General features: G+C 47.1%; 1 protein-coding gene across 7 annotated transcripts in view; it reads right to left on the bottom strand.

The window, feature by feature from the left end:
- COQ8A (coenzyme Q8A) overlaps positions 1 to 12,307 on the bottom strand; it is a 73,129-nt gene that overhangs the window by 22,003 nt on the left and 38,819 nt on the right. The window lies entirely within an intron of this gene.

Here is a 12,307-nt window from a genome sequence, read left to right on the forward strand (position 1 = left end):
AACTGTAACTAACTGTGGTGCAACTATCTCACAACAAGGTGGTGAAGGAATCAGACAGGGAGGAGTAACCTAAGCCCAGCCGGTTGTTTACACGAAACCAACTTCAAGTACCCCTCCATTGTCCAGCCCAGAAAAAGATAATGGTTAACCGTTAATGTTAATGGAAAGACAAAGTAACTGGAATTCCCCTCACTCTGAATAACCAGGAGTCACAATGCCAAGACAAAAAAATTATTTTAAAAGAACAGGCTTGTGAGATTTTGTATCCAGAAACTGAGGAGCCGCTTCTAAGCGGAGAACTGTTCCTGATTCCCTCTATAACAAAGAGGCATGCAGGGAAACTGTTCAAAGACAATAGGTAATTTATATTAGAAAAGAGAATGTTTCATATTAAAGTATAAAGCCTGAGGTTGCATCTTTATGTTTCTTTTCTGTGTAACCTGCATATGCTCTCCCTTATTTAATCTTCGAACCTGTGATTTTTCTATTAAATAAAACTTTATTTTTACCCCCAGCTGGTTTCCAGTGTGCAAACTGCATGGAGTGTGCACCGCAAAGTGAACTGATAACCAGGAGCTGTTTTCACACCTTCAGCGCTGACAAACCAGAGGGGGAAAAGTCCAAGTGTCTGGTAGTTAAGAGCTTGGGGTAGATGGATTTGGGGAGACTTGGGACTGGAAGGACTGTTGGGGGCAGCCTGCAAGGAGTAAGTGAGCTGGTGGAAGCCAGGATGAGACCTTGTACTTGTAGGCTGGCTATGGAGTCAGGGCTGAGCCACAGCAGCACAGCATTAAGGCACCCGAAGTTACAAGGCAGGCGGTGACAGAACCCATTACTGGTCTGGGTGATCCCAAAACTTCACGGGGTACAAATGTGCAAAGGCAAATATGGGCCTTGTTAAAAGTCCAGTGGTGCTTTATGAGACAGGCGAAGGCCACACCACAAAGCTGTGCCAATCCACCTGCACCCTCACCAGCACACCTCCCCCTGATATTGCCATCAGGAACAGAGCAGAGCCACAGTTGGCATCCGCTGGGATTAGTGAACAGCAGAGACTGTCAACCTTTTCTCTTCATTTGGGATCTAGACCAGGTTAGAACAAAATGCCCGGGCAAGCTGATCCAATTATGCATCAGATACAACAGCAGAACAAAGTCTGTCCCCACCCTATATGATCAAGTAATTTGCAAGGGATGACAATACGTACATACTTGCAGCTTTAACTTCCTTTCAACTAAGAAAAACTGCAGCTCAATTTCAGCTCTGTGGGGTTTGGTTAAGGTGCTGTTATTGGGGTCACTCACTCAGTGATGTTCACTGCAAAGGGTTCCTTAGTCAGCTGCCCGCTATCATTCCAGGGATTTGTGACTATGCAGGATGTTTCAGTTCCACCTACTTTTCACCACAAGCTGCTTTTTATTTTAAGACTCCAAAATTCTTGAATTCATTTGATTCACTCTACAACATGCATTTTATTCTATTGGAGATGTATTCCTCCATTCCTGGGCTGCTGGACACCAGAATGATTTAGGAGGAGGAATGTCTTCCAGCCACTATGGTGCCAGTTCCTTTACCCATTTACTTGTGGGGGCCAGCTTAGCCATCCCCTAACTGGGGACTCGAGCTTTAATTTCTGTCACTTCTACTATGCTTTTTAAACAGAGCAACAGCTCAAGCTGGTTAAGACCCCACTGTTCTGTCTGAATTTAAGACCCATTCCTCTACAGATAAGCCAAATCCTGCTGGTCTTACTCTCACAATTACACCAGTATTAAAGCAAGTAGGATTAGGCCCAATGTCAACATGATTCACCTCCCCCTCAGTGCAGGCAAAACCTGCTACTGGACAGGCTCACCTGCCTTCAGTTCATTACAACTAGTTGCTACAAACCATGAGAACACTCCTCCTTTAAAGGGGAGAGGGGAGAAGGAGGGGGAGATAGTGGCTTAAAGGCTCAAGTCACAGTCCCCAAGTTTCCTTCCAGAGGCCAAAAGATGCTAAGAAGGAGCAGCTCTGTCTAGGACATCGAGACCGGGAACACAGGGTCTGTAATGGCTCCGACCAAACTTGTCTACTTCCATGAGAGCACAGCCACCTGTCAGTGTGATGGACTGTGCCAACAAGGATCAAAGGGTAACCTACCACTCAAATCTCCTACAGCCAAGCCACAGACAGGTTTGTTATAGTGAAGTACTGCAAGTCAAGTTTGTAACATTGGGCTGTGCACAGAGCTACAAAAGCTCTGTGCATGTCACCGCCTCTCCTCCCTGAGGATGAGTTGTTTGTTTAGACAACACTGACTGCACATGGAATCTGAACACACCACACCAATTTTGGACAGGAAGGAATTACATGAGCACAATGGTGGGAGAGAAGAGGGAGAAAACAGACTTACCAGCTGCTGAAGCCAAAACAGAGTACAACTCAGAGGCCAAAAGATGCTAAGAAGGAGCCTCTCACCTGCTCCTTGGGGAAAAGCCTCTCACCTGCTGTCATTACATAGTACTCAGGGTACTATGTAATGACAGCAGGTGAGAGGCTTTTCCCCCAGTGCTGAGCAAAGGTAACTAGATGAAGGAGGGAACCCAGGCTTGCTGGAGGAGAGGTGAGATCCAGACACGTGTGGCTGTTCCATAATGAACTCTGCTGAGTTAATGTGGTTTGGTACGAACTTTTTCACTGGAGTGTCCAGTTTAGAAGAAGCTAGAACTGGGTCTCAAACCTGCACCTGCTATCCAAATGCACAGGCACTTGCACAATCAGAGTCAGCTACATTCCTTCACATAGCCCTGGTCAACATGCCTAAGGCCCACAAAGAGTGGCTGCTGAAGACAAAGGCGCAAGTGGTCAGGATCAGAATTCCCCTTATGCGGTGCATAAATGTTGGCAGGCAACATGCTCATGGAAGGTGCCTGGCACTGCCCTCTTCTGGACTCTGCAGCTCCCACTTCCATTGGCTGTTTCTGGTGTTGCCAGCTGAGGAGGCGGGGACTTCTTCAGCCCCCCACCCCAACAGAGTAAGTGTGGAAGGGTGCATGTGTGGAGGACACGGAATGAAAGGAGTGACTAGAGGAGCAGATTGAACAGGAAAGAGAACAGAGTGGGGGAGGGGCAGAAACCAGGCTCAGATTTAAATTGGGGCTTATGCAGTCATTTGTCGCATGCCCTGGAAGAGTTAGAAGAGAACATGGCTCAGGATCCTGGTTTCAAGGAGTCTCTCCTGAAAGACAGCAGGGTCTCCCGGACCTGCCCAATCCAACCGGGTTTAGATTAGTTTTGAAGTTTTTTTTAAATCTGCTTTCGAACAAAATTTGAAATATCTCCCTGTTCCCTTCACCTCCCAAAGATTACTGGCTTTTGACTGTCCCTGCCAGAAAGCTTTTCTAAATCAGCAGCCATGAGGGTAGGAAGGTAAATAATCCAGCACACAAGTGGCTCAAAACCACAACAGTTGAACCATGAAAACCGAATCATCCCTGTGTCTGTCTGAATCTCACCCTTTCCACACACACACACACACACACACACACACACACACACACACACTTCTGCATATAGCAGGCTAAGAAACCAGTTAATGATTAAGGTGGTTCCAAGAAGCTAATAAACCCTAGTAGCTTAAAAACAACCTTATCAGAGAAAGAAAAATTCCCAACAATAGCACTCCATCATTTCCTCCTGGCACGTTTCTCCCCAACAAATAAAAACCACACAAACACTAACCTGAACGTAAGTCAGCCTTGTCATTAGCAATGAAGTGTTGCCTGTTTATGCACTGTGCTAAAAATGGACATAGCCCAGAAGGTGACTTGAAAAAGGGAGATAGTTTATGTGAACAGTAGGTGAAAGGGAATCACTGGCACAACAAGAGGGAAAAAAAAACAGGCTTAAAGGGATGACTGAATAAATTTCATGGAATACACCCCGCAAGCCAGTTCAGTTCATACATAGGCAAAATGGTAGAGGTAGGCTAGCTCTTCTCAATGACAGAAATAACCCTTTGCTCTTATACACAGCTTTTCATCTCTAGATCTCAAAGCATGTCAAAGATTGTGAGCATCTTCACCCTTGTTTCATAGATGGGAAAATGCAGAGGAAAGTCTGGGGCAGAGACAGGAAGACAACACGGAGTGCCCAAGAACTCTAAAACCACCATTCCAACCCCAGAATTAGCCCAGCCTCCTCCAAATTTAAGTTGGTCTCAGCTGCATAACTGCTCTCAGTCTTGACGCACCCCAACCAATCACTGCTGATTTTTTCCTTACAATTAAATTGTTATCCATTTTTAAATCAGACTGTTCCCCCAGAACAAGTCACTGCACAGAATGTTTTGGGTTTTTTTGAGGACTGTCTGCTTTGCATCAGCTTTGGGACATGGGGACACAGCCTAGAACTTAGCTATGCTATCATTCCCTCCATTTTAAAGAGGAGGGCATTTCTAGAGACAAAGTTCAGCTCACCACTGACTACCTGAGAAAAGCTGATGCTACCCTTTTAGGCAGAGAGCCACAACAGGCTCTTTGTTTGCCCAACACCTAGTACGATGAAAGCACCATTGTAATATTAAGCCATTAATAAAGTTAAATTGACCTTGAAGACAAGGACTCCTCTGCCAGCAATGGAGGGTATTTGTCTGGAGGCGGGGTTTCATTTTTTTTATTCCTGAAAACTTTGTTCCAACACCTATGTCAGCCTTGTGCTTTAAATACACATTCTAAATAATACACACACTGTGCAGCGATAGCGAGACTACTGCGAAGGTCAGCGGTGACCCAAGGGGCTATTTTTAATTTGCTAGCTTGATAAAGACAGTGAAACTCATCCATGCTCCATACTGGAAATAACAATGTTATTCCCTTTTTAGAAGAGCCAAGACTTTATTTATAAAGTGGTTCCCTTAAAGTTAAAGGGATTGCAGCATTAAAGCCTGGAGTCCCTCACTGTCTACTGCTATAACTAAGGTTTCAGCAGTAGAGAGCATCAGTATGGGCATCAGGAGGCAGATAGCGCCTTTGTCAGCGCAAGTTCACGGTTCGAGGGAAAAAGTGACTCCTTTGCTGAGTCCCCAGACCCTACACATCCTAACCTATAACACACACACAGAAAGAAAGGGTTTGAGGAGAATGAGAGAGATGGAACAGGAAAGAAGGGCTAAGAAACCAAGAACAGATAAGGGTGTGAAAAAATAGAGTACAGCTCAGCTAAAGAGGTTAGCACAGCTCCTAAATCCGTGTTCTCAACTTGCGGACTGCAGGCCGCTTGCGTCCCAATCAGCACAGAATTGCAGCCCATGGGACATCCTCTGGGCCATACAAGTAGTACTGGATGAGGCCCACAATGGAAATAGGTTGAGAACCACTGAACTAAATCAGTCAGAATGGGGGCAGAGATCATGTGTGACCCAAACACATGGAGTAAATGGACAGGGTTACTAGTGGTGGGAACATAGCAAGATATGAATATAAAAAAGGAAACAGACTGGCAGGTGGCAAGATCTTTAGCCCAAGCAGTACTGGCCTCTGACCTGGAATCCAAGAAACAGGTATGGAGACATTTTAGAGTCACTTTTCTGATCATTAATCATTTACATTATAGTTGTGCCTAGAGGCACAACCAGGATCGAGGTCCCATTTCACTGCGTACTGTCAACACAGTGGGAGACAGTCAATGCCTGAAGACAAGACACACAGGGCAAAAGGAGAAGAGGAACAGAAAGGTGAAAGGACTTCCTGAAAGTCACACAGCAGATCTATGGAAGAGCCAAGAGTAAAACCCAGATCTTCGGATGCCTGGTCCAAATGCCCTACTCACTAAGTATCGCCACCTTATTCTATCACTGCATTTTCCATCAAGGCCTGCTTAAGATACCCTCACAACTATCAGTACTTGGCTCAAACTACAGAGCAGGCTATGGACTGTGCATTTAGAATTTACAAGTAATACAAGAAGAGTTTTGTTAAAAAAACCCTCAAGTGCAGTTTCTTCACGCTGCAGAAATGTATCGATTTCTCTTTTAAAAAAATCCCTTCCCCTTCTCATTTTAAGGAACAGGTTCAAAGCTAATTATCTCCAGCAAGTTTCATAATTCTGCAATGTTTATGTTTTCACTTTGGCAAGTGCCCAGCTAGCAGGTACCCGGCAAGGAGAAAAATATAAACAAACAGCAGTGCAATCCCTCCTCAGTTAAAGATGGAGATAGTCTCCATCTCACAGCACATATGAGCAACTTGACAGACAAGGTGTGGAGTGCTGCAAGCAAAAGCCTTCAAGGATTCTGCAAGCCAAGCCAAGTTTGTTCACATATATTCCAGATAGTGCCAGTGTGCAATGTAGGTCAGAGCAACCAAAAACTAAACCTTGCAGACAGATGTTGCTTCCACAGGGCAAGGACTCTCAGGACTTTTCATGAGGCTTTGGTTTTTGATTTGTCATGTTTTTTGTTGTTTTTTTTTAAAAAACCTTTCTATAGAGGAAAACAGGAGAGGATGCAATGAGAGATTTACAGATGGAAAGTGACCACCATACCATGGGGAAATTTGCTATAGCCTGTCCACTCTGTCTCCAAGAGATTGGCCCATCATCACACTGTAGCATCAGCTGACTGGACAGGGATTCAATCTCATCACTCATCAACATTCTCCTAGGTCCAACCAGCATAGCAATATCGGGGGATATTAAAAGGAAAAAACACAGAGCCCTCACAGATTTAAATATGCACTTCAAAGCAAAGCCTCTGAACTAGGAGCACTTTGGCTTCATTTCCTGTGCTTATTCTACCAGTTAAGAAGCTTAAGAGGAAACCAGCAGAGAGCGGGTTAAGTAGGAGGTCAGAACATATTGGGTATGCCAGGCAGAGCAGCAAGTGCCTCCTAGCAGGACAGAAAGGGATTTACACTGGGAAAGAAGCATTTACAGCATCATACTGATGTCACTACAGTCAATCACAGTAAGAACAATATAGTAGTGAGAGGTTGCCCATTGTACCCAACACACTGATAGCATAGCAGATGCATTCAGTAGTACTGGAGTGGAGGATAAATCCAGGCCTTTGTAACAGCACAGCATTGTGTGCCATACTGATGTGTCTCTATGCAGCCTCTCCTGCTATAAGAGATACATTTCCCTCCGCACCAATTCATACAAGCTTCAGAAGCTTGTGCTGATTTTCCAGAAAAAGAGTTGCCAAGAGTCTCAGATACAAGCGAATCTTGTCATGATGGACAAAGCCTAGACTGAGCCACCTGAAATGGGGATGGAAGTCACTGCTCCACCCCCATCATTCCCACCCACCCACCCCCAAACCAGACCATTAGGCGCTGAATGCCCCAGCATCTAGGCTACGTGAAGCATTTAGTACACTTTGTACTTGATTCAGCCCTGTGATATGCTGGTACAAGGCCCAAAGACAAAGTAGTTCATGACACCTGCTCTACCTCATGGCTTGCAGCCAGGTAACAGAACCAAAGATCAGCAGCACTTGCCAGACAGGCGGTAAGGCTAGTGTACGTGCTGATTAATGTGCAGCTCCTAGGCAAGCTACATCAGTGATGTCTCTGTGAAGACTAAGCTGCAGTTAGCCATGCCCTGACTTCAGTGGAATTCCTCCAGGTGCTAGCACAAACACTGCACTGGATTCCACCCCTCAAAGAGTACAGTTTCCTCCCTTTGGTTCAGGAGGGTGTGGTTTGCAAAAAACACCTCCCCTTCCTAACCAGAAATGGCAATATCTGAAAGATTTAAGAAATGGTCAAGTCTGTTTAAAAGCCAAAGTAGAGACAACTGAATGCATCACAAGAAATGACCACAGCTCCGTGGGCAACTACCCTGTTTCCCCGAAAATAAGACAGTGTCTTATATTAATTTTTGCTCCCAAAGATGCGCTAGGTCTTATTTTCAGGGGATGTCTTATTTTTCAGAAATGAAAAATGCCTTATTATCGGTGGATGCCTTATTATCGGGGAGGTCTTATTATCGGGGGGATGCCTTATATTACAACGAGAGGCAAAACTGTAAGTAGGCCTTATTTTCGGAGGATGTCTTATTTTCGGGGAAACAGGGTATCTGGTCTCGGTTTCTTAGATGTGGCTTTGGGCAAATGCTACTGCAGAAACTCCTCGTGTCAATGCTTACAAGCCCTCTCACCCCCCATCACTGTGGTTATCTGAACACTCTTCAAAAGAAGGCATCTATGTTGCATATGATCAGCATCAATGACATTGGAATCAGGCACTAGCTGGAAAAGATGCAGGGTCTGAAATGATGCCATGTTTATTGTGGCTGCAGTTGTGCAAGATGCAAGTAATTGCTATTGCTCTGTGTGCACTGCAATCAGAAGTCTCTCGCTGCGCCTCCATGTTATCAATTTCACAACCCCTCACTGCACAGAGAAAGCAAACTGCCTCTCAACCTGAGTAACAGCCAGGCTCTGGAAGGAAAAGCAGAAGCAGCAGCCTAACAAAAAAAGGGACTTTTTTTGCCCTCCTCCCTCCAACACGAGAGTAAAATACAATGACAAGGGAGTCAATCCTTTGAACCTGGACTCTACTTGTGACTAACTTCATGGGCTGCTTGAGAGGGAGGTCAGGAAAACTTTGGAGGCGATAGAGTGGAGTTCCATGTTGTCTCATTAAGCTTAGAAAGGGAGAGACTAGAATAGAAGAATATCAGAGGTCCCCTAACAAGGCACATGGTAGAATTGGTATTTATCCCCATACAGTGACAATCCTGGCCATCCTCATGGGGAGTTTCAAAGCACCTCAATTAGATTGAGCAAGGGAAGTTAAACAATGGACCCAGAATAAAAGGGCCTGGAAACTCTGTCCTCATCTCCCCCCACCACCTCTCCTTTCTGACAGTCTCTGTATCTGATTCACCTTTGGGTCAGGTAAGGATCAGATATTGTGGGAGCGAGCTTACGATATGACCCCAGGGTTGACCCACTGCACAAAGCCTGCAATGGTTAGAAGCATTTCCCTTATCTAACTTACTCTGTAACCTTCACCTCAGTGACAGATGGTTAGCCAGACACCAAGGTAAGGCAAACAGAAGAGCTATTTATGGCAAAACAAGAACATGGCATTTCTCTTATGTTTTTAATATTAAAATGGAAGAACTGGGAGAGAAGTCCAAAGAAAGTTTTGTTACCATGGAACTCTGACCTGCTTTAAACTCCTTAAACATGCCACAAAAATCAGATAAGGAATATGAATTTGTTTAACTGCTTAGAGGCCATCAGGCTGCTGTATTAGTTTGTAGATCCCCTGTACAAAATAATTCCTTCTAGAGCCATGCAGAATCCAGCTAGGATGTGGGTGGTTTCCACGTGACAGCCAGTAGCCAACTGCCCTTGATAAGAAGTCTACCTTATTGAAACTGCCAGTGCTGCACAAGAACAAACAAATCAAACCTGGTTGTGGAAGCCTTCCCCTCTTCACCCTCACCTCCCTCCCCATGTGATCAGATGTTTACTTTCCAATTCTATCACTTTAAGAGGCAGACAGTGCTGAGGTTGGGGATGAAGAGATTCAACTCCATGAGACAGTGTCATACTACAGGATGCTCGTTTAGGACATATGGAGGATCCATATAAACAAGCCTTCAGAAGGGTAGTGGGGAGGCACTGAGTTCTGAGTCTAATAATCTTTGATACCATCCTCTCTCCAGATGTGCACATCTAGGCCATTTCTAAATCTCATCCTCTTCCTCTGGTACACCTTTAAATATCTGGCCTCTTCACTGCCCACAACACTAGCATGGACCCTGGTCCTCATTTCCAATTTTTACTGAAACCTTATCTCTGACTTCCTCACACTCACTTTGCCCCACTCAGTTCAAAAATATTACTGCTAACCTCATCCTGGCCTGTTCTGACCAGGTTATTGCTTCTTTCAATCTCTGCACTGGCTCCCTCTGCACCACATAAATACAAGCTTCTTGTTTGCCATCTTCAAGAACCTTTACAGCTTAGTCCCCATCTACTCATTTGCTCTCAATTTCTTATTGCATCACTCTTCCTGTCCCCGCCCCAGATCAAATTATCTGCCAGCAATAGCAGCCTCCAGAGAGACCACTCGTGCGAGTGGAAGGACCTGCTGAGGTGGTCCGCCAGTGCGTTCTGGAGCCCAGAAAGAAAGGACGCAACCAGATGAATGGAGCGGGCTATGCAGAATTCCCACATCCGAATGGCTTCCTGGCAGAGAGGGGAGGAACGGGCCCCCCTCCCCCTTGTTTGTTGATGTAGAACATGGCTGTGGTGTTGTCTGTGAGAACTGCCACACAACGACTGCACAGTTGCACCTGGAAGGCTTGGCAAGCAAGGCACACTGCCATCAGCTCCCTGACGTTGATATGGAGGGATAGCTCGGACTGAGACCACAGGCCCAGAGTCTGAAGGTTCCCCAGAGGTGTGCCCCACCCCATAGCTGACGCATCTTTGACCAGGGACAAGGAAGGCTGGGGGCTGTGGAAGGGGCCTCGCTCGCACACCACTCCAGGGTCGAGCCACCCGCGGAGGGAGGCGAGGACCTGCTCCGGGACAATGACCACCAAATTTAGGCTGTTGCACACTGAGCGGTAGACCGAGGCGTGCCATGCTTGTAGTGGCTGGAGCTGGAGCCTGGTGTGCCGGGTCATGTACGTACATGAAGTCAAGTGGCGAAGCAACCAGTCGAGGTAGGGATACACCTGCACCCACCGTCGATGGAGGAAGGCAGCAACAACCGACATACACTTGGTGAACACTTGGGGGGCTGTGGAAAGGCTGAATGGAAGGGCTGTAAACTGGTAATGTTCATGGTTGACCACAAAGTGCAGGAAGCGCCTGTGTGCCAGACGAATCACTACGTGGAAGTACGCATCCTTCATGGGATGATTTAGTCGGGAATTGGTCCTGCTTTGAGCAGGGGATGGGACTAGATGACCTCCTGAGGTCCCTTCCAACCCTGATATTCTATGATTCTATGTCGAGGGCGTCGCCAGGATCCAGGGAAGGTATAATGGTGCCCAGGGAGACCATGCAGAACTTCAACTTTACCATGAACTTGTTAAGCCTGTGCAGGTCCAGAATGGGCCAGAGGCCCCCTTTGGCCTTAAGAAATATCGAGAGTAAAACCGCTTGCCCCTTAGTTCCAATGGGACTTCCTCTACCACTCCCATGGCGTGGAGCGCCTGAACCTCCTGAATTGCTCGTGAGACGGTCCCTGAAGAGGGATGGGGAAGGGGAGTAGGAGGGCGGGAAACAACAGAATTGGAAAGAGTATCCCACTTCCACCGTGCGAAGAATCCAGCAGTCCAAAGTTATTTGGGACCATGCACGGTGAAAGTGGGATAAACGATTCAAAAAGGGCGGGGAAGGATCCAGGGATAAGTCTGGTACACTGTCCTCGGGCGTCCCTTCAAAAGGCCTGTTTGGATCCCGACTATGGCTTGGTCAGGCCCTGGCCTTGCCCAGACGGGAGGTTGGAGGGCTTCCTCCTGCCATTCCGCCCCCGCCCACCTGTAAAAGTCCTGCTGCGGCCGAGGAGGGTAGGAGTGCTAATGTGGTTGTTGGGGCTTGAAGTGCTTCCACTGGGCTGTGCATACCCAGGGACTTCATGGTCACCCTCAAGTCCTTAAGGCTATACAGCCTAGAGTCAGTTTGCGCCACGAACAGGCCCTCCCCGTCAAAGGGCAGGTCCTGCAGCGTCTGCTGAACCTTCGGGGGCAGACCAGAGGCTTGCAGCTAGGAGGTGCGCCTCATGGCAATCCCAGAGGACAAGGTACACGCAGTTGAGTCTGCAGCGTCCAGTGAGGCCTGTAAAGAGGTCCGTGCCACCATCTTGCCCTCGTCAACAAGGGCCTCAAACTCCTCCCTGGACTCAGGAAGCACAAGCTCCTTGAACTTCAGCATGGAGTTCCAGGAGTTAAGTTGTAGTGGCTCAGGAGTGCCTGCTGATTGGCAATCCGGAGCTGGAGTCCACTCGTTAAGTGCACATTGCGGGCAAACAAGTCCAGCTGCTTGGCGTCCTTCAACTTGGGGGTTGGGGCCGGGTGCCCGTGCCTCTCCTTCTCATTCACAGCGGCAACCACCAGCGAGCATGGCGGCAGGTGCATAAACAAATAGTCATATCCGTGCGAGGGAACAAAGTATTTATGTTCGACCCCCTCGGCCATAGGGGGAATGGAGGCCGGGGTCTGCCAGGTGATTTTGGCATTCGTCTGGATGGTCTTGATGAGGGGTAGGGCCACACTCGACGGATCTTCTGGGGCCAAAATGTCCACCACCAGGTCCTCTGATTCCACCACCTCCTTGGCCTGCAGGTTTATGTTG

This window comes from Chrysemys picta, chromosome 3, assembly GCF_011386835.1.
Source record: "Chrysemys picta bellii isolate R12L10 chromosome 3, ASM1138683v2, whole genome shotgun sequence".
Classification (NCBI taxonomy): Eukaryota; Metazoa; Chordata; order Testudines; family Emydidae; genus Chrysemys; species Chrysemys picta.